The sequence below is a fragment of the Pristiophorus japonicus genome, unplaced genomic scaffold, assembly GCF_044704955.1.
Source record: "Pristiophorus japonicus isolate sPriJap1 unplaced genomic scaffold, sPriJap1.hap1 HAP1_SCAFFOLD_49, whole genome shotgun sequence".
In the NCBI taxonomy this organism is placed as follows: Eukaryota; Metazoa; Chordata; class Chondrichthyes; family Pristiophoridae; genus Pristiophorus; species Pristiophorus japonicus.
Genome location: NW_027254395.1, coordinates 4,623,474 through 4,643,887, shown reverse-complemented (window position 1 = coordinate 4,643,887; position 20,414 = coordinate 4,623,474). Strand labels below are relative to the sequence as shown.

Genomic DNA, 20,414 nt, shown 5'->3' with positions numbered 1-20,414 from the left:
GCGAATGGATTGTTGGCGTTCATTGTGAGAGGGATAGAGTACAAAAGCAGGGAGGTCCTGCTGCATCTGTGTAGGGTATTGGTAAGGCCGCACCTGGAGTACTGCGTGCAGTTTTGTTCAGATTACTTAAGGAAGGATATACTGGCTTTGGAGGGGGTGCAGAGACGATTCACTAGGCTGATTTCGGTGATGAGGGGGTTACCTTATGATGCTAGATTGAGTAGACTGGATCTTAACTCGTTGGAGTTCAGAATGATGATGGGTGATCTTATAGAAACATTTAAAATAATGAAAGAGATAGACAAGATAGAGGTAGGGAGGTTGTTTCCACTGGTAGTGGAGACTAGAACTAGGGCTCACAGCCTCAAAATACGGGGGAGCCAATTTAAAATCGAGTTGAGAAGGAATTTCTTCTTCAAGAGGGTTGTGAATCTGTGGATTTATCTGCCCAAGGAATCAGTTGAGGCTAGCTCATTGAATGTATTCAAGTCACAGATCGATACATTTATAACCAATAAGGGAATTAAAGGTTACGGGGAGCGGGCGGGTAAGTGAAGCTGAGTCCACGGGCTGATCAGCCATGATCTTATTGAATGGCGGAGCAGGCTCTAGAGGGCAGATGACCTACTCCTGTTCCTTATTCTTATGTTATGTTCTTATCTTCTTATGACTTTCAGTCGGTCATTACGATATTTTAAGAAAATTTAAAGATTACAGGTTTTATCAACAAGAAGAGCAACTGGAAACAAATAGGCAGCGTGCAGTGGAGAGAGAGAGATAGAGGGGCGTGGGATCAGGAGATAGAGGGTGAGAGAGAAAGAGAGAGAGAGAAAGAGAGAGAGAGAGAGGGAGAGAAAGAGGAAGAGTGAGATGGAGCAGGAGAGAGAGAGAAAGAGAGAGTGTGTGAGAGAGAGAGAGAGAGAGAGAGAGAGAGAGAAAGAGAGAAAGCGAGCTAATTTACCTGTTTTTGAGCAAACACTCCTCTTTCTAAATGTAATTCCTTTGTTTCTGGAGCTACTTCCTCTGCATTGAACACATTTCCTTGTTTCTGAAGTACCTAATTCCCAAGTTCCTGCAGCGCCCAATTCGACAGTTTCTGTACCTCCTATTTCTCAACTTTTTAGACATAATTCCCCTGTTCCTGCAGTTAATACCCCTGTTTCTGGAGCTCATGTTTTTTCTCGAGTTCCGAATATCGAGATTGTGGATATCATAATGCATCTGTTTCTGGAGGTAACTCCTCTGTTTCTGGTCCTAAATCAACGGTTTCCGTATCTAATGTTTTTTCTGAGGAAGATTCCTGAGCTACTAATTTCCTTTTTTTGGTGCTCCAAATTGTGCTGTTTATGACGTACATAATTGTCTTTTTTACGGATCTAGTAGTTTGATGATATATATGGCTCCGGATTGTCCTGTTTATCGTGCGCACTCCAAAAACCCGTTAACATGAACAGAAAATTCCCCTTTTCTGGAGGTAACTCTCCTCTTTCTAAACGCAATTGGCCTGTTTCTGGAGATCATTGCTCTGTACTTTGATCATTCCTATGTTCCTGGAGCTCGCTTCCTCTGTTTCTGCAGCACCTCATTGCCATGTTTCTGGAGCTAATTCACTGTTTCTGGCGATTTTAATTTACCAGTTTCTGAAACTCCAACTTTTCATCTTTCAAGACCTAATTCCACAGTTTCTCGACTTCATTCCCTTGTTTCTGGCGCTAATTACCATATTTCTTCGCTAATTCCCGTGTTCCTGGAGCTCCTACTTCCCCACTTTCTGTGGCTCTTAATTCCGCTGTTCTTGGGGGGAATTCTCCTGTTTCTGTAGCTAATTCAGCTGTATCTGGAGCTAATATATTTGTTGCCGGAGAAAATCCCAGTTTCTGGAGATACTCATCCCCCTCTTTCTGGAGATTTTTAATTGTTTGCGGAGCTAATTTTTGACCTTTTTCTGAAGCAACTAATTATCGTATTTAAGTGTCTCCTGGTTTTATGTATATATATCTATATATCTCCGAAATGTCTTGTTGATGGTGCGCTCTCCTAACTCCCCTGCTGCAAGGACCTCCTTCTAGAGCTAACTCTGCTCTTTGTAAACACAATTCCCTTGTTCCAGGGGCTAATGACCTCGCAACTGTAGCTGAAATGTTCTCTGTTTCTGGAGCACTTTCTATAGCAAATCGCGACATAATTGCCCGCTTTCTGGAACTCCTCATTCTTCTGTTTCAGGTGCACTTAATTACCCAGTGAGTGTTTACTCCAATATTTCCGGAGGTAGTTCCCTGGTTTACGGAATTAAATCCTCTAATTAAAGATATCCCACTCCCTCTGTTTCTGGAAATATTTCCATTATTCCGGGGTTAGTTTCAATGCTGTTGGAGCTGCTAAATGCCATCGTACGGGAGCTCCCAGTGTGGCTGTTGCTGGAGTTCCTACTACCCCAGGTTATGCTCGTCTTAGTTCCCCTGTTTCTGGAGCTATTCCACTTGTTTTTGGCGTTCCTAATTCCCCTGTTTCTGGAGCTTCAAATTGCGCTGTTTATGAAATACCTAATTGTGCTTTTTATGTTGCTAGCATTTCCCGATATATTTGGCCCCGAATTATTCTGCTTATGGTGCGCTCTCCTAATTCCACTGCCAGAAGAATAGCTCGTTTACTGTTTCATAAGCCAACATTCCTCTTTCTAAATGTTATTGCTTTGTTTCTAGAGCTACTTCCGCTGTGTTAGAAAAATTCCTGTGTTTCTGGAGCTCATAATTCCTCAGTTTCTGCAGCGCTCAATCCGGCAGTTTCTGTAACTCCTAATGCTCATCTTTCGAGTTCTATTTCGCCTGTTTCTGGAGCTAATACTCTTGTTTCTGAAATAATTCCAGTATTCCTGGAACTCCTCATTCCCCTGTTCCAGGAGCTACTTCCCCTGCTTCTGGAGCTCATCTTTTTCTGCAGCTCCGAATATCCCACATTGTGGATCTCCTAATGCATTTGTTTCTGGAGCTCAATCCACTGTTTCTGTTGCTAATTCACTGTTTCTGGAGCTACCGATTATTCTGGGGAAAATTCCTCTGGATCTCCTAATTTCCCTTTTGTCTGGAGCTCCAACATGTGCTGTTTATGAAGCACATCATTGTCCTTTTTACGTGTCTAGTAATATGGCTCCGAATTGATCTGTTTATGGTGCGCTCTCCTAATTACCCTATAACATGAACAGAAAATTCATCTTTTCTGGAGGTAACTCTCCTCTTTCTAAACGTAATTCCCCTTTTTCTGGAGCTAATTGCGCTGTACTGTGATTATTCCTGAGTTCCTGGAGCTCGCTTCTCTTGTTTCTGCAGTTTCCCATTGCCCTGACTCTCCCGCGAATTCCACTGTTTCTGGAGCTGCAAATTTACCAGATCTATAACTCCTACGTTCATCTTTCAAGACTTATTCCACAGTTTCTAGACCTATTTCCCCTGTTTCTGGCGATAATTCCCGTATTCCTGGAGCACCTACTTCCCCTCTTTCTGCGACTCCTAATTTCGCTCTTCCTGCAGGGAATTCTCCTGTTTCTTTGGTAATTCAACTGTTTCTTGTGCTAAAAAAAAGGAGGGAACGAGAAAACAGGTAATAATAGACCGCTTAGCCTGACATCAGTAGTGGGGAAAAAGTTGGAATCAATTATTAAAAACGAAGTAGCAGCACACTTGGAAAGAAGTGACAGGATCGGTCCAGGTCAGCATGGATTTATGAAAGGGAAATCATGCTTGACAAATCAAATAATTTTTTGAGGTTGTAACTAGTTGAGTGGACAAGGGAGAACCAGTGGATGGTTTATTTTTACTTAGAAAAGGCTTTTGACAATGTCGCACACAAGAGATTGGTGTGCAAATTTAAAGCACATGCTATTGATGTGGATAGAGAACTGGTTGGCATAGAGAAAGCAGAGAGTCTGGATAAACGGGACCTTTTTAGAATGGCAGACAGTGAATGGTGGGCTGTCGCAGGGCTCACTGCTGCGACCCCAGCTATTTACAATATACATCAATGATCTGGATGAAGGCATTGTGTGTAACATCTCAAAGTTTGCAGAGTGGCGGTGTGAGCTGTGTGGAGGATGCTAAGAGGCTGAAGAGTGATTTGGACAGGTAACCTGAGTGGCCAAATGCATGACAGAGGCAGTATAAAGTGGATAAATGTGAGGTTATCCACTTTGGTGAAAAAAACACGAAGTCACAATATTATCTGAATTACGACAGATTAGGAAAACAGGAGGTGCGACGAGACCTGTGTGTCATGGTAGTTCAGTTATTGAAAGTTGGCATGCAGATGCAGCCTGCGGTGAAGAAGGCAAATGGAGTGTTGGCCTTCATATCAAGGGGATTTGAGTATAGGAGCAGGGAGGTCTTTCTGCAGATTTACAGGGCTTTGGTGAAGCTTCACCTGAGGTATTGTGTTCAGTTTTGGTCTCCTAACGTGAGGAAAGACGTTCTTGCTATTGAGGGAGTGCAGGGAAGATTCACCAGACTGATTCCTGGGATGGCAGGACTGGCATATGAGGACAGATATGGATCATCTGGGCATGTATTCACTGAAGTTTAGAAGGATGAGAGGGGATCTCATATAAACATAAAACATTGTGACGGGACTGGACAGTTTAGATGCAAGAAGAGTGTTCCTGATGTTGGCGAAGTCCAGACCCATGGGACAGAATCTAAGGATAAGGGGTAAGCCCGTTAGGACTGAGATGAGGAGAACCGTCTTAACTCAGAGAGTTGTTAATCTGTGGAATTCTCTACCGCAGAGAATTGTTGATGCGAGTTCATTGGATATATTCAAGTGGGAGTTAGATATGAGACTTATGGTTAAAGGTATCAAGTGGTATTAAGAGAAAAAAGGACAGCGGTACTGCGGTGAATGATCAGTCGACCGGCCCACTCCTTCACATATTTTTTATTTTTTATGTTTCTACTACCTTTTTTTTTGGAAAGATATCCATGGTTTGTGGAAGTCGTAGTTCCCCTCTTTCTGGAGATTCTGAGTTGTTTGTGGAGCCCCTAATTGTCCTTTTTCTGGAGCTCCAAATTGCACTGTTGATGCAGCACCTAATTGTCCTATTTACGTGTCTAATAATTTTATATATATACATGTATATGTACAAAATGTCCAGTTTATGGTGCACTCTCCTAATTCCGCTGCTGCTAATTCACCACTTTCTGGAGCTAACTGTTCTCTTTCTAAACATAATTCCCCTGTTTCTGGAGCCAAAACTCTAGTCTCCGATCTAATTCCAGTATTCCTGCAATTCCTAATTCCCCTCTCTGCAGCTCCTAATTCCCATGTTCCCGGAGCTAATTTCCCTGTTTTTGGAGCTCATATTTTTTCTGGAGTTCATAATATCCAAGATTGTGGATCTCCTAATGCATCCATTTCTGGAGGTAGCTCCCATGTTTCTGTTGTTAATTCAACGGTTTCTGAAGCTAATATTTTTTTTGTCTGGGGAAAATTCCTGTGGAGCTCTTAATTCTTTCTGGAGTTCCAAATTCCGCGGTTTATCAAGCACATAATTGTCCTTTCTACATTTCTTGTAGCTTGCCGATATATATGGCTCCAAATTGTCCTGTTTATGGTGCGCACTCCTAATCAACCTGCAACATGAATAGAAAATTCACCATTGCTGGAGGTAACTATGCTCTTTCTAAACGTAATTCCCCTGTTTCTGGAGCTAATTGCGCTGTACTGTGATTATCACTGTATTCTTCGAGGTCTCTTCCCATGCTTCTGCAGCTGCCCATTGCCCTGTTTCTGGAGCAAATTAAACTGTACATTGATTATGAGAAGGGGGATGAGAAGATGAGAAGGGAAGTTGAGAATAGGGATATAATAATGGAAAATATGGAAATGGCTGAGACCTTAAGCAATTATGTTGCTTCGGTCTTCACAGTGGAAGACACAAGAAGCATGCCAAACATTGCTGGTCACAGGAATGTGGGAAAGGAGGACCTTTGAGACAATCTCTATCACTAGGGGGGTAGTGCTGGACAGACTAATGGGACTCAAGGTAGGCAAGTCCCCTGGTCCTGATGAAATGCATCCCAGGGTATTAAAAAAAAGGCTGAAATTATAGCAGATGCATTCGTTATAATCTACCAAAATTCTCTGGACTCTGGGGAGGTACCAGCGGATTGGAAAGCAGCTAATGCAACGCCTCTGTTTATAATAGGGGGCAGACAAAAGGCAGGTAACTATAGGCCGGTTAGTTTAACGTCTATAACGTGTACAATGCTTGAAACTATCATTAAGGAAGATATAGCGGGACATCTAGACCGGAATAGTGCAATCAAGCAGGCGCAGCATGGATTCATGAAGGGAAAATCATGTTTAACTAATTTACTGGAATTCTTTGAGGGTATAACGAACCTGGTGATTAGAGGTGTACCGACGGATATGTTTATTTAGATTTCCAAAAGCTATTCGTTAACGTGCCACACAAAAGGTTACTGCAGAAGATAAAAGTACGCGGAGTCAGAGGAAATGTATTGGCATGAATCGGGAATTGGCTGGTTAACAGAAAGCAGAGAGTCGGAATAAATGGGTCCTTTTCGGATTGGAAATCGGTGGTTAGTGGTGTGCCACAGGGATCGGTGCTGGGAACACAATATATATAGAAGACCTGGAAGAGGGGACAGAGTGTAGTGTAAAAAATTTGCAGATGACACAAAGATTAGTGGGAAAGCGGGTTGTGTAGAGGACACAGAAAGGCTGCAAAGAGATTTAGATAGGTTAAGCGAATGGGCTAAGTTTTGGCAGATGGAATACAATGTCGGAAAATGTGAGGTCATCCACCTTGGGAAAAAAAACAGTAAAAGGGAATATTATTTGAATGGGGAGAAATTACAACATGCTGAGGTGCAGAGAGACCTGGGTGTCCTTGTGCATGAATCCCAAAAAGTTAGTTTGCAATTGCAGCAGGTAATCAGTAAGGCGAATGGAATGTTGGCCTTCATTGCGAGAGAGATGGAGTACAAAAGCAGGGAGGTCCTTCTGTATATGGTATTGGTGAGGCCGCACCTGGAGTACTGCGTGCAGTTTTGGTCACCTCACTTAAGGAAGGATATACTCGCTTTGGAGAGGGTACAGAGACGATTCACTTGCCTGATTCCGGAGATGAGGGGGTTACCTTATGATGATATATTGAGTAGACTGGGTTTTTACTCGTTGGAGTTCAGAAGGATGAGGGGTGATCTTGCAGAGTCATTTAAAATAATGAAAGGGATAGACAAGATGGAAGCAGAGAAGTTTTATGTTCTGGTTGGGGAGACTAGAACTAGGTGGCACAGCCTCAAAATACGGGGGAGCCAATTTAAAACCGAGTTGAGAAGGAATTTCTTCTCACAGAGGGTTGTGAATCTGTGGAATTCTCGGTCCAGGGAAGCAATTGAGGTTAGCTCATTGAATGTATTCAAGTCACAGATAAGGGACTCAAGTCTCAGATTCCCAATAAGGGAATTAAGGTTTATGGGGAGCGGGCAGGTTAAGTGGAGCTGAGTACATGGCCAGATCAGCCATGATCTTGTCGAATGGCACAGCAGGCTCGAGGGGCTAGATGGCCTACTCCTGTTCCTAATTTCTATGTACTTATGCTGTTATTAATTTTTCCTGTGCTCCTGAGCTCACATCCCATGTTTTTGCAGCTCTTCAGTGCCCTGTTTCTGGAGCGAATTCCTACTGTTTCTGTAGCTTCTAATTTACTAGTTTCGATAACTCCTACTTTTCTTCTTTCAAGACCTAATTGCACATTTTCTAGATCTAATTCCCTTGTTTCTGGCGCTAATGCCCTTGTTTCTGCGCGACTTCCCCTGTTACTGCAGCTCCTTGTTGCTCTCTTTCTGTGACTCCTAATGTCCGTGTTCCTGAAGGGAATTGGTCTATTCTGTAGGTAATTCCGCTGTTGCTGAACCTTATACCTATGTTTGCAGAGTAAATTCGATAGTTTTTGGAAGTCTTTGTTCCCCACTTTCTGCAGATTCTGAATTGCTTGCGCAGCTCCAAATTGTCCTTTTTCTGGAGCTCCAAATTGCACTGATGATGAAGCACCTTATTGTCCTATTTAAGTGACTATTAATTTTATATATATATATATATATATATATCTTGGAAATGTCCTGCTTATGGTGCGCTTTCATAAATCCCCTGCTGCAGGGACAGCTAAGTCGCCTCTTTCTAGAATGAATTCTGCTCTTTCTAAACATAATTACCCTGTTTCTGAAGAAAATTCCAGTATTCCAGGAACTCCTAATGCCCCTCTCTGCAGCTGCTACTTCCACTGTTCCTGGAGCTAATTCCCCTGTCTCTGGAGCTCATGTGTTTTTCTGGAGTTCCTCATATCCCAGATTGTGGATCTCCTAATTCATCCGTTCTCGAGGTAGCTCCCCTGTTTCTGTTGCTAATTCGACTGTTTCTCGAGCTAATGCTTACATTTCTGGTGAAAATTCCTTTGGAGATCCTAATTTCCCTTTTTCTGGAGCTCCAATAATTGTCCTTTTTATGTTTCTTCTGGTTTGCCGATATATATGGCTTAGAATTTTCCTGTTTGTGGTACACTCTCCTAATGATCCTGCAATATGAACAGAAAATTCACCTTTTCTGGAATAACTCTGCTCTTTCTAAAATTCCCCAGTTTCTGGAGCTAATTGCGCTGTACTATGATTATTCTTGTGTTCCTGGAGCTCGCTTCCCCTGTTTCTACTGTTCCCCATTGCCCTGTTTCTGCAGCTAATTAAGCTGTACTGTGATTATTCCTGTCTTCATGGAGCTCGCTTCCCATCTTTCTGCAGCTCCCCATTGCCCTGTTCCTGGAGCGAATTCCACTGTTTCTGGAGCTGTTAATTTACTAATTTCTGTAATTTCTACTTTTCATCATTCAACACTTAACTGCACAGTTTCTAAACCTAATTCCCCTTTTTTTGGCGCCATTTCCCTTGTTTTTGCGCTAATCCCCCGGTTCCTGCAGCTCCTAATTGCTCTATTTCTGTTACTCCTAATTTCACTGCTCGTGAAAGGAATTGCTCTGTTTCTGTAGCTGATACAGCTGTTTCTCGACCTAATACCTTTGTATGTGGAGAACATTCCATAGTTTTTGGAATTCCTAGTTCCCTACTTTCTGGAGATTCTGAGGGGTTGTGCTGCTTCTAATTGTCCATTTTCTGAAACTCCAAATTGCGCAGTTGATGAAGCACCGAATTGTCCTATTTAAGTTCTAATAATTATATATATATATATATATATATATATCTTCGAAGTGTCCTGCTTATGGCGCGTTCTCAAAAAGAGCCTGCTGCAGGGACAGCTAAGTTACCTCTTTCTAGAGCTAACTCTGCTCTTTCTAAACACAATTCCCTCTTTATGGAGCTAACTGCACTGTCTCTGGAGCTAATTCTACTGTTCTCGAGCTGCTAATTTAACAGTCTGTGGAGTTCCAAATTCATCCGTTTATGGAGCACATTCCACTGTTCCTGGATCGAATCACCTTGTATCTGCAGCTGAAATGTCCTCTGTTTCTGGAGCACTTGATTCTCCCTCTTTTTGAAGCTAATCACGATATTTCTGGACATAATTCCCAGCTTTCTGGAGCTTCTAAATCCGGTGTTTCATGAGCACTTAATTCCCCAGTTCGTGAGGTTTACTCCAATATTTCTGGAGCTAATTTCCCGGTTTATGGAATTAATTCCTGTAATTAAGGATATCCCATTCCCCCGGTTTCTTGAGCTATTTCCCTTATAGGGTGGTTAGTTTTAATGTTCTTGGAGCTGCTAAATCCCATCTTAAGGGTGCTCCGAATCCCACTATTGCTGAAGCTCCTATTTCCCCTGTGTCTGGAGTTTTTCAGTTGTTCGTGAAGATCCTAATTCCCCTGTTTCTGGACCTTCAAATTGCGCTGCTTATATTGCACCATATTTTGCTTTTTATGTGGCTGCCATATCCCCGATAAATTTTGATACGAATTATTCTGATTAAGGTGCGCTCTCCTAATTCCCCTGCTACAGGAATAGCTATTTTACCTGTTTTTGAGCCAACTCTTCTCTTTATCAATGTAATTCGTTTGTGTCTGGAGCTATTTCCGCTATACTGAACAAATTCCTGTCTTTCTGGAACTCCTAATTCCCCCGTTGTTCCATTGCTGTGAACATGTAAGCAGTGAAATATATTGAAGAGCAAGGGTCTGGTTATTGTGAAAGAGCAAACAAAATATACATTGTGGAAGAATAACATCGAAAATAAATGTGACCCCAACAGCCAGAAAGAAGATTAAATGCTGAGTCCTTTCAGCAAAAAACTCCTTTCCCAAACCTTTCTCTGACCGAAACTTCACAAAACAAAAATTATGCATTTAAAGTCATTACACCCGAATCTTCGCATACCCGAATCTTCTCAATCACATGCCGCTAGTTGTGCCGAATCAATGCATGTCCCTTTGCAATATTCAGCTTCGATGCACACTATTAAATGTGCCACTAAGTTATTGAATCACAGAATAATGGAATGGTTACAGCACAGAAGAAGGCCATTCAGCCCATCGAGCCCATGCCTACTCTCAAGAAGTCCATCATCCGCGTCATTTACCTGCAGCTGTGCATTTTTTTCCATCAGATATTGATCAACTCCCTTTGGAAAGATAAGATTGAGTCTGCCTCCGCCGCCTTTAAAGCAGTGTTTTCCAGATTCTAACCAGTGGTGCGAGATGGCCACCTCCTGGTCCTATGTATAAAGTCCGAGAAAGACGGCATCAATTCCTACCACACTCACAACCTTGCTAAATATAGCAACACATTGTATTCGCGTAATGCAAGCTCCTGATGTGCAGGGCAGCTGTTGAGGTTAAAGCTCTGTTTATGTTCCCGACATTTATTCTGTCGCAGCGTTTCCGTACTGTAAGTGGTTATCAAGTTTGCCTTGCACGCAAAAGGTCCCCGGTTCGAAACCGGGCGGAAGCATTTCGAAAACCTGTTCAATTAATGATTAGAAAAAATTGAATAATTCATATTAATGGTTCAATATTACAGAGTGCAGTGCCTCACGACGCTGTTGCATTTGCTGATTTTGTGTACCGTTCTGTACAAACTCAAACTCTACACTGTGTCTCTCAGTCCCTCTCGTTTCCAGCCCTGAAGGGGGATAAACCCATCTGAAAGCTGCACATTCCATTCACTCAGTTGAGCTGTGAGAGACTTTTAAAGGATCCTGCCGTGCTGCCTCGCTTCACAATAGGAAATCGAAGCCACAAAGAAACCAATAGACTAAACGCTCTTCCCCAGCTCCAGAGTTACTGAGGGCGGGACAAGCCCCAACATTCCAGTCACGCACTCTCCAATCAGCCGCTGCCGGTAGAAAGCGGCGAATGCAGCCTCAAACAGCGGTTTACCGCCCTTCACTGGGCTTCAAAATGTCACGGCTCGAGCCAAAGCTCCGCGTACACCGAACAGTAGCCTCATAAGATTCTTAATCTCAGGTTCCTGAGTTCGTGCCGCAGCTTACACGAACATTTTTGTTCACTGGTAACGCCATTAATTAGCCGATCGCCTCGTTTTGCATCATGAAAGTAATGCTATCCGATAATTATATAATCATAGAAGTTTACAGCTTGGAAGGAGTCCTTTTCGGCCCATTGTACCTGCACCGGCCAACAAATGTCCAGGTTTAGGTGTGTAATCCTGCACCTTACGACATTTCAAGTGCACATCCAAGTACTTTTTAAACGTGTTGAGAGGTTCTGCCTCCATCCACTTTCAGGCAGTGAGTTCCAGAAACCCACAAACATCTCGATGAAGAATTTTAACTTCAAATCTCCTTTAACCCTGAGACTAATACTTTTAATTTATGCCCCCTGGTTGTTGACCACTCCGCTATGGGAAATAGGCCATTTTAATCAACAATATCTATGCCACTCCTAATTTTAAACACCTCAATACTGTCGCCCATCAACCTCCTCTTTTCCAAGAAAAACAATCCAAACCTTTCCAATCTGTCCTCATCGCAATGTTGCTCCACTTCCGGCAACATCTACGTAAATCTCCTCTCTACCCTCTCCAGCGCAATCACGTCCTTCCTTAAATGCGGTGACCAGAACTGCACGCAGTACTCCAGTTGTGGATTAAATGGAAGATTATTTAGTTCTAGCATAACCCACTTGCGCTTCTATTCCATCTATCTGCCAATAAACACAACCATTCCGTCTGCCTTCTTAACTAACTTATCCAACTGGCCAGCTACGTTCAGGGATGTATGGACATGCAATCCCATTTCCATTTGTTCCTCTACACTTCTCAATATCCAACCAGTTGATGTTTTTTCTGTTTCCTTGTTCGCGCTCGACAAATGCACGAACTCACATGTCTCTGGATTAAATTCCATTTGCCACAGTTCTGCCCACCTTCCTGCAGTCTCCAGCTTCCTTCTTCATTATCAACCACACGGCCTATTTTATTATGACTTGAAAACTTCGCAATCCTAACCCCGATATTCAAGCTGGATCATTGATAAATACCATAAAAAACAATGGACCTTGCACTGAAAACTGCGGAACACCACTGGAAAAATATTTTCATTCACAAAATCAGCCTTCAAACATTATCCTCTGCTTCCTGCCTCTGAGCCAATTTGGATCCAATTTGCCAGTTCGCCCTGGATCCCATGGGTTTTACCTTCTTAACCAGACTGCCATGTGGGATTTGAGTGAAATCATTAATAGAATCCATATACACTACATCATACGCAATACTTCATCGACTCACCTGGTGACCACCTCCAAAAATGCAATCAAGTTAGTCAAACGCGACCCTTCCTTAACAAATCGAACTGACTGTTCTGACGAACCAGTGTCTTTCAAAATGTAGAAAATGTATAATTTTTAAATGTTATCCTGCTTTCACGGGAAACATCATTAATTAACTGATGATCTTCATTTACACAACTAAAGAAATGTTAACTGAAGGAGAGCCCATAATTTAATACTTTGTCTGTGCTCTGCAATTTTCCTCTTAAACCACAAACCATCTTAGACACGATGCGTTAGTGGTCTGTTTCAAAATCCTCATTGCTGCTTACATATACATGCGACTGGGGAAACAATGAAATAGATTTTTGAGCAAGGGACTGGTTATTGAGAAACAGCAAAGACAATATACATTCTGGAAGAATAACATCGAAAAGAAATGTGACATCTACAGCCAGAAAGAAGATTAAATGCTGAGTCCCTTTCAGCAAACAATTGCTGTCCCAAACATGTCTCTGACCAAAACTTCACAAAACAAAAATGATGCATTTGAAGTCATTAAACCCGAATTTTCGCACACCCGCATTTTCTGCAGCAGGTGTCTCTCATTGTGGCGACTGAATCCACGTCGCTTTGCAATATTCTGCTTCCATCCATAAATGCGCCACGAACTTAGATAATCGTAGTATAATGGATTGGTTACAACACGGAAGAAGATCTTTCGGCCGGTCGAGCCCATGCCAACTATCTGCTAGTCCCACTCCCCTGTCATTGACCCGCAGAAGTGCATTGGTTTTCTTTCAGATACATATCCAACTCGCTAAAGAATGATAAGATTGACCACTTTTTAAGAAAGGAGAGAACGAGAAAACGGTAATTATAGACCGGTTAGCCTGACATCAGTCATGGGGAAACTGTAGGAATCAATTATGAAAGATGAAATAGCAGCACATTTGGAAAGCAGTGACGGGATCGATCCAAGTTAGCATTGATTTATGAAATGGAAATCCTGCTGGACAAATCTTCTAGAATGTTATGAGGATGTAACTAGTAGAGTGAACAAGGGAGAATCAGTGGATGTGCTGTATTTGGTCTTCCAAGTGCTTTTGACAGGGTCCCACAAAAGAGATTGATGTGCAAAATTAAAGAACATAGTATTGGGTGTAATGTATTGACGTGGATAGAGAACTGTTTAGCAGGTAGGAAGCAGTGGGTCGGGATAAACGAGTCCTTTTCAGAATGGCAGGCAATGACCAGTGTGGTAATGCAGGGCTCAGTGCTGGGACGCCAAATATTTACAAGTTAAATTAATGATTTGGATGAGGGAATTGAGTGTAATTTCTCCAAGTATGCAGATGACACTAAGCTGGGTGACAGTGTGAACTGTAAAGAGGACGCTCACAGTCTGCAGTGTGCCTTGGACAGGTTCGGTGAATGGACAAACGCGTGGCAGGTGCAGTATAGTGTGAATAAGTGTGAAGTTATATAGGCCGAATGTTATCTGAATGGGGGCAGATTTGGAAAAGGGGAGGTGCAGCGAGACGTGGGTGTCATGGTTCATCAGTCATTGCAAGTTGGCATGCAGAGTCAGCAGTCGGTGAATGAGGCAAATGGTATGTTGGCCTTCATAGCTAGGGGATTTGTGTATCGGAGCAGGGAGGTCGTACTGCAGTTGTACAGAGCCTTAGTGAGGCCGCACCTGGAACATTGTGTGCAGTTTTGGTCTCCTAATCTGAGAAAGGAAATTCTTGCTGTTGAGGGAGTGCAGCGAAGGTTCACCAGACTGATTCACTTACTGGCAGGACTGACTTATGAATAGAGATTGGATCGAATGGGCTTTTCTTCACTGGAGTGTAGAAGGATGAGAGGGGATATCATAGAAATATATAACATTCTGACGGGACGGGACAGTTTAGATGCAGTAAGACTGTTCCCGATGTTGCTGAAGTCCAGAACCAGGGGACATCATCGAAGGATAAGGATTAGAACTGAGATTATGGAGAAACTTCTTCACTAAGAGAGTTGTTAACCTGTGGAATTCCCTACCGCAGAGAGTTGTTGCAGCCACTTCATTGGATATATTCAACGGGGAGTTAGATATGGCCCTTACGGCTAAAGGGATAAAGTTGTATGGAGAGAAAGCAGGAAAGGGGTACTGAGGTGAATGATCAGCTATGATCTTATTGAATGGTGGTGCAGGCTGAAAGGGCCGAATGGCCTATTCCTGCACCTATTTTCTTTGTTTCTATGTTTCTATCCAGATGATCTATAGCATTCATGTATAAGCTGACAGAAATCAATAAGCTGCAGTCTGTCGCACTTTGAGGAAAAAGGGAGCCAGCTGATATATCACTACGGCCATGCCAGTCTGAAAAACGTCTATTCTCGGAGACGAGACAGACTAACACCTGGTAAGTATTTGGAAATGAGACGGGCTGTGAATACGACGTGCTGTAGACTGTTGCTGCCACCATAGGCTGCTCACAACATTCACACTGGCTTCAGCCAATCAGCAAACAGTTAGCATCTCCCCCCCTTCATTCAATTCCTCTCTCACTCTCTACTTATTTTTCCGAATCTTTGCTGTTCATTCTCCTGCTGCCTCGATAAAACGGAGATATTGTGCTATAACTATCACATCGTAGCTTATTTCTGGATCAAAGTAGGGACAGGTCTGATATATACTTGGATAGGACTCTTAATACCAGGTGTACTAGGCTTTTCAAATTAATGGAGGTTGTCGCTGCCTTCTTTCAGCACTCTATTTGGAGTTCATTCCTACGCTTTCAACAACTCTCCCTCTAGCTCTCCCTCTCGCCCTCTCTCTCTCTCTCTCTCTCTCTCTCTCTCTCTCTCTCTCTCTCTCTCTCTCTCTCTCTCCAATGGACTCAGACCTGATTTGTAATTGCAATGGAGACTCGGGCTTATATTTTTTCTGTGTTAGCCAGTGATGGCGCGAAGATAGACAGAAAAGAAGGAGGGAAGGCTGGTAAAAGGAAACGTAAGAAGTCAAATGCTTCCGAGCTGTTCGGTTGCATTCAAGTATGACCTGACAGAAAGCAATAAGCTGCTGTCTGTCGCTCTATCTGTAAAGAGAGAGCCAGCTGTTAGATATCTACCGCTATACCAGTCTGCAAAAGTCTGCTTTCACATGCGAAGCAGAGTAAGGCCTGGTTAGTACTTGGAATGGAGACCGACAGGGAATACCAGGTGCTGCAGACTTTTGGTGCCACCACAGGCTATTCGCAGCATTCACACTGCCGTCAAACTATCAACAAGCTGTACGCTGCTCACTTCTGCATTCAATTTCTCTTTCACCCTCACGCCTTATTTTTCCAAATCTTTGCTGCTCATTCTCCTGCTGCCATAGAAAGTGAAGGGGGTCCACACACAACTGAACAAAAAATACAGCAACAAAACAACCGAGCAAAACAACGCACCCACACCTGTATGTCCTTGTCATCGAAAACATTCTCGATCAAACTCAGATATTGTGCTATAACTACTACATCGTAGCTCATTTCTGCACCAAAGTAGGGACAGGTCTATTTAGTATTTGGACAGGATTCACAATGCCAGGCGTACTGGGATTTTCCTTTTAGTCGAGGTTGCCGCTGCCTTCATTCAGCACTCCATTTGCTGTTCTTTCCACCGCTTTTTATGCAACTCTCGCTCTCTCTCTCTCTCTCTAATAGCCACTGGCCTGATTGTACTGAGCAATGCAGGCCCGGGTTTAACTTTGTGTGTGTGTTAGCGAGAGATGGCGCGAAGAGAGATTGAAAGCAAGGTGGGAAGGCAGGTAAAAGGAAATGTAAGAAGTGGAAATGCTTCCGAGTTGTTAAACAGCATTCATGGATGAGCTGACTGAAAGAAATAATCAGCTGTCTGTCGCTCTTTGAGTAAAGAGAGAGCCAGATGTTATATCGCTATGGCCATGTCAATCTGAAATTGTCTGATCTCGGATACGAAGTAGTGTAAGGTCTGGTTAGTATTTGGACGGGAGAACGACTGCAAATATCAGGTGCTGTAGACTTTTACTGTCACCACAGGCTGCAGGCAACATTCACACTGCCATCAAACAATCAACAAGTTGTTCACTTCTCCCTCCAGTATTCAATTTCTCTCCGACCATCTCCCTTTATTTTTCCAAATCTTTGCTGCTCATTCTCCTGCTACCATCGAAAGTCAAGGGGGTCCACACACAACTAAACCAGAAACACAGCAACAAAATAAACGTGCAAAACAACACACCCAAACCTATAAGTCCTTCGCACGCAAAGCATCCTAGATCAAACTGGCCGCTACTGTCCCTGACCGAAGGGACCCCGCATCGTGCTCTTCTATCACTGTCCGAAGAGGCTCCGTACCGGTAGCTACTAGCCCGGGCCAAAGCAGTCTGCAACGGTTTCGGGGAACGCATAGCCGGCCGAAGGGCCTCCGCGACGACATGTCAACAGGATCCGAGGAAGTGGAACAGGCTGAAGGGACTCCGAGGCCGCCGCTCAATCCACCGAAGTGAATCCGAGGCCGGCGCTGACTCGACGGAAGGGACCGAAGAGGTGGCATTTTCTTACACGCCCAACAAACCTTTATTCATTTTTAAAAGTTTACCCAACTTTTAAACTTAATAAACAATCTGGGAGACCTTTTAAAGCTTAGAGTTTAGACTCTCAATCGAAATAATATTAAATAGCTATTATTAATCCTCATCTTTGACTTTTAACAACTTTTAGAAGCATTATAGATTGGGGAAAATTTTATAATCTATTATTGATTTATATCTTAGACTTTTAACAACACTTAGAAACGTTTTAAAACTTTTCAACAACCGTTAGAATCTCTTGAAATAAATTGGGAATCTTTATCACATTTTAATTTTTATAATAACTTTGGAAGTCAACTTTCTAATGCCGGCCCCCTAACCTAGGCCCCGGAGAATCTACCTTCAATGGCGCTATCCGGCGCTGAGCTTGCGGCCAACACTTAGCTCGAGGTAATTATCTTTATAGAGCTGTGCCTCGGCTCCAGGAGCCTTGGACCCACTTGCCACTGGACTAAGACCTTAATCTAAGCCCATGTGGTTGCCGGTGTGCAGCGGCCACCCCACCTTAAAAAAACCCACGCACAGGCATGTTCCACTTCGTCAGTATGAAGTTCGGGACATCGAACTTCAGGTCCCTCAAAGACAATCCTCGCAGCATCAGGTCGGTATGCCGCGCAGCCATAGTTGCCCGGGAACTCAGACGTTTTCACTTTGACATCGCCGCCCTAAGCGAGACGTAGTGGGCAGGGGAAGGGCAGATGAAAGAAAATGGTCGAGGCCACACCTTCCTCTGGAAAGGAAAACCAGAGGCAGAACGCAGCCTTCAATGAGTCGGATTTCCCTTCAATAATGTGCTGGTCGACCGCCTCAAAGATTCCACATGTGGGGTTAACGAATGCCTCATGACTCTCCGTAGCACCCTATATCGGAGCCAATGTGCCACAGTCATCAGTGCATAGGCCTCTACCCTCGATGCAATGGATGAGGCTAAAGAGGGATTTTATTCCCAACTCAAGACATCCTTGTCCCATGTCCACACGGGCGACAAATTGATCTTCCTGGGTGATTTTAATGCCAGGCTTGGGAAAGTCACAGTCCTCAGGGGAGGCGTGATTGGCAGAGAGGGGAAGCCAACTTCAGCGATACCCTACTCCTGACAAAATGTCTAGAATATGGACTCCTCATCACCAACATCCTATTCCACCTGAGGGATAAATACAAGTCATCGTGGCAAAACACTCGCTCCAAACAGTTGCACCTGCTTGACTATATCATCGTCCAAGCCAAGGATTGCAAGGATGTGCGCATCACCCGCGCCATGACAGGAGCTGACGACTAGTGGACGGCCCATCGCCTAATCAGATCAATCATCAACATTAACATTGCCCGAAAACAGAGGAGACAATAGAAGCAGTTCCACAAAAAGTTAATGCACTGGCACTGAGAGAGCAATCTAAGAGTGCCATATACAGTCAGCCCCTCTAAGCCTTGATTAGCCTGAGATGCCGAATCCCCATAGCGCTTGGTCTGCACTCGAGACCTCTATAACAAGTGCCTGTGAAGAGACCTTTCGTCACTCAACCAGAAAACACCAGAACTGATTTGCTTAAAATGATCAGGAGTTCGAAGAACTAATAAATCGCAACCGCAAACCATTTCTGAGCATCAAGCAACAGCCCAACTCGGGAGCTGAAAAATGACATTACAGACGGCTCAATGCTCAGGTCCAACAAAAAGCCCAGGCCGTAAGAACAAGTGGTGGATGGAGAAGGCACAGGAGACACGACAACTGGTCGACAGCCACGATATGCCAGGATTCGTCACTGCATTCAATGCCACCTACGGTCTGAACTGCCAAGGACCCACGCTACTCCTGACCAAGAACATAAAAACAGTCATGAAGGACACCGACGTTGTCAGGGCCCAATGGAAGGAACACTTTGAAGATCTCCTCAATCGAGACTCTGCCTTTGGCTCGAGTGTTCTCTATTCCATCCTGCAGCATGTGACCCGCCAATGACTCAGTGAAACTCCAAAATTGCACAAGATAGGCAAAGTCATACAACTGTCTATGAATAACAAATCTACGGGTGCGGATGGAATCCTTGCTAAGGTGCTTAAATATGGCGGTGAGGCACTGTTGGTGCGGATACATGACTACATCTCTCGCATCTGGAGGAGGAGAGCATGCCGGGAGCTCTGAGTGATGCAGTGACTGTGAACAATTTAAAAAAGGTAGGCAAGTTCAACTGTGGCAACTACAGGGCAATCTCCCTGTTTTCATCTACAGGGAAAGTTGTCGCTCGAGTTCTCCTCAATCGTCTTCACCCTGTGGCTGAGGAACACCTCCCGGAATTACAATGCAGATTTCGTCCCCTACGGGGCAAACAGACATGATCTTTGCAGCGCGCCAGTTGTAGGGTAAATGCAGAGAGCAGTGCCAGCCCTTATACATGGCTGTTTAAATCTTACAAAGGCCTTTGAAACTGTCAACCTTGAGGGTTTTTGGGTGCGTCCTCCTCCGTTGTGAATGCTCCCAAATGTTTGTCACCATCCTTTGCTTACTTCACGATGACATGCAGGCCGTGATCCTGAACAAGGGGTCCATTACTGACCCAATCATGTCCACACCGGATTCAAACAGGGCTGCGTTATCGTTCCAACCCTGTTCTCAATCTTCCTCGATGCCATGCTACACCTCACAATCAACAAGCTCCCCGTTGGAGTGGAATTAACATCAGAGCAAGTGGGGAACTTTTAACCTATGCCGCCTCCAGGCCAGGTCCAAGATCACCCCAACTCTGTCATTGAGTTGCATTATGCGGACGATGCCTGCCTCTGTGCACATTCAGAAGCTAAACACCAGGATATAGTCAATGTATTCACTGAAGCAAATGAAAGAATGGGCATTACGTTTAACATCCGTAAGACAAAGGTCCTTCAACAGGCTGTTGTTGCCACACAACACTGCCCTCCAATCATAGGATCCACGGCGCGGCCCTGGACAACGTGCACCATTTCCCATATCTCGGGAACCTTTTATTAACAAAGGCAGACATTGATGCGGAGATTCAGCATTGCCTCCAGAGCACCAGCGCCGCCTTTTGCCACCTGCGGAAAAAGTGTTTG

The 20,414-nt window shown here is 43.8% G+C and overlaps 1 non-coding gene across 1 annotated transcript; it reads left to right on the top strand.

Moving 5' to 3' along the window:
- The first annotated feature begins 10,890 nt into the window (after positions 1-10,890).
- trnaa-ugc (transfer RNA alanine (anticodon UGC)) lies at positions 10,891-10,964 on the top strand. Its single transcript has one exon. It is a non-coding gene; the product is annotated as a tRNA-Ala (tRNA).
- The last annotated feature ends 9,450 nt before the right edge of the window (positions 10,965-20,414 follow it).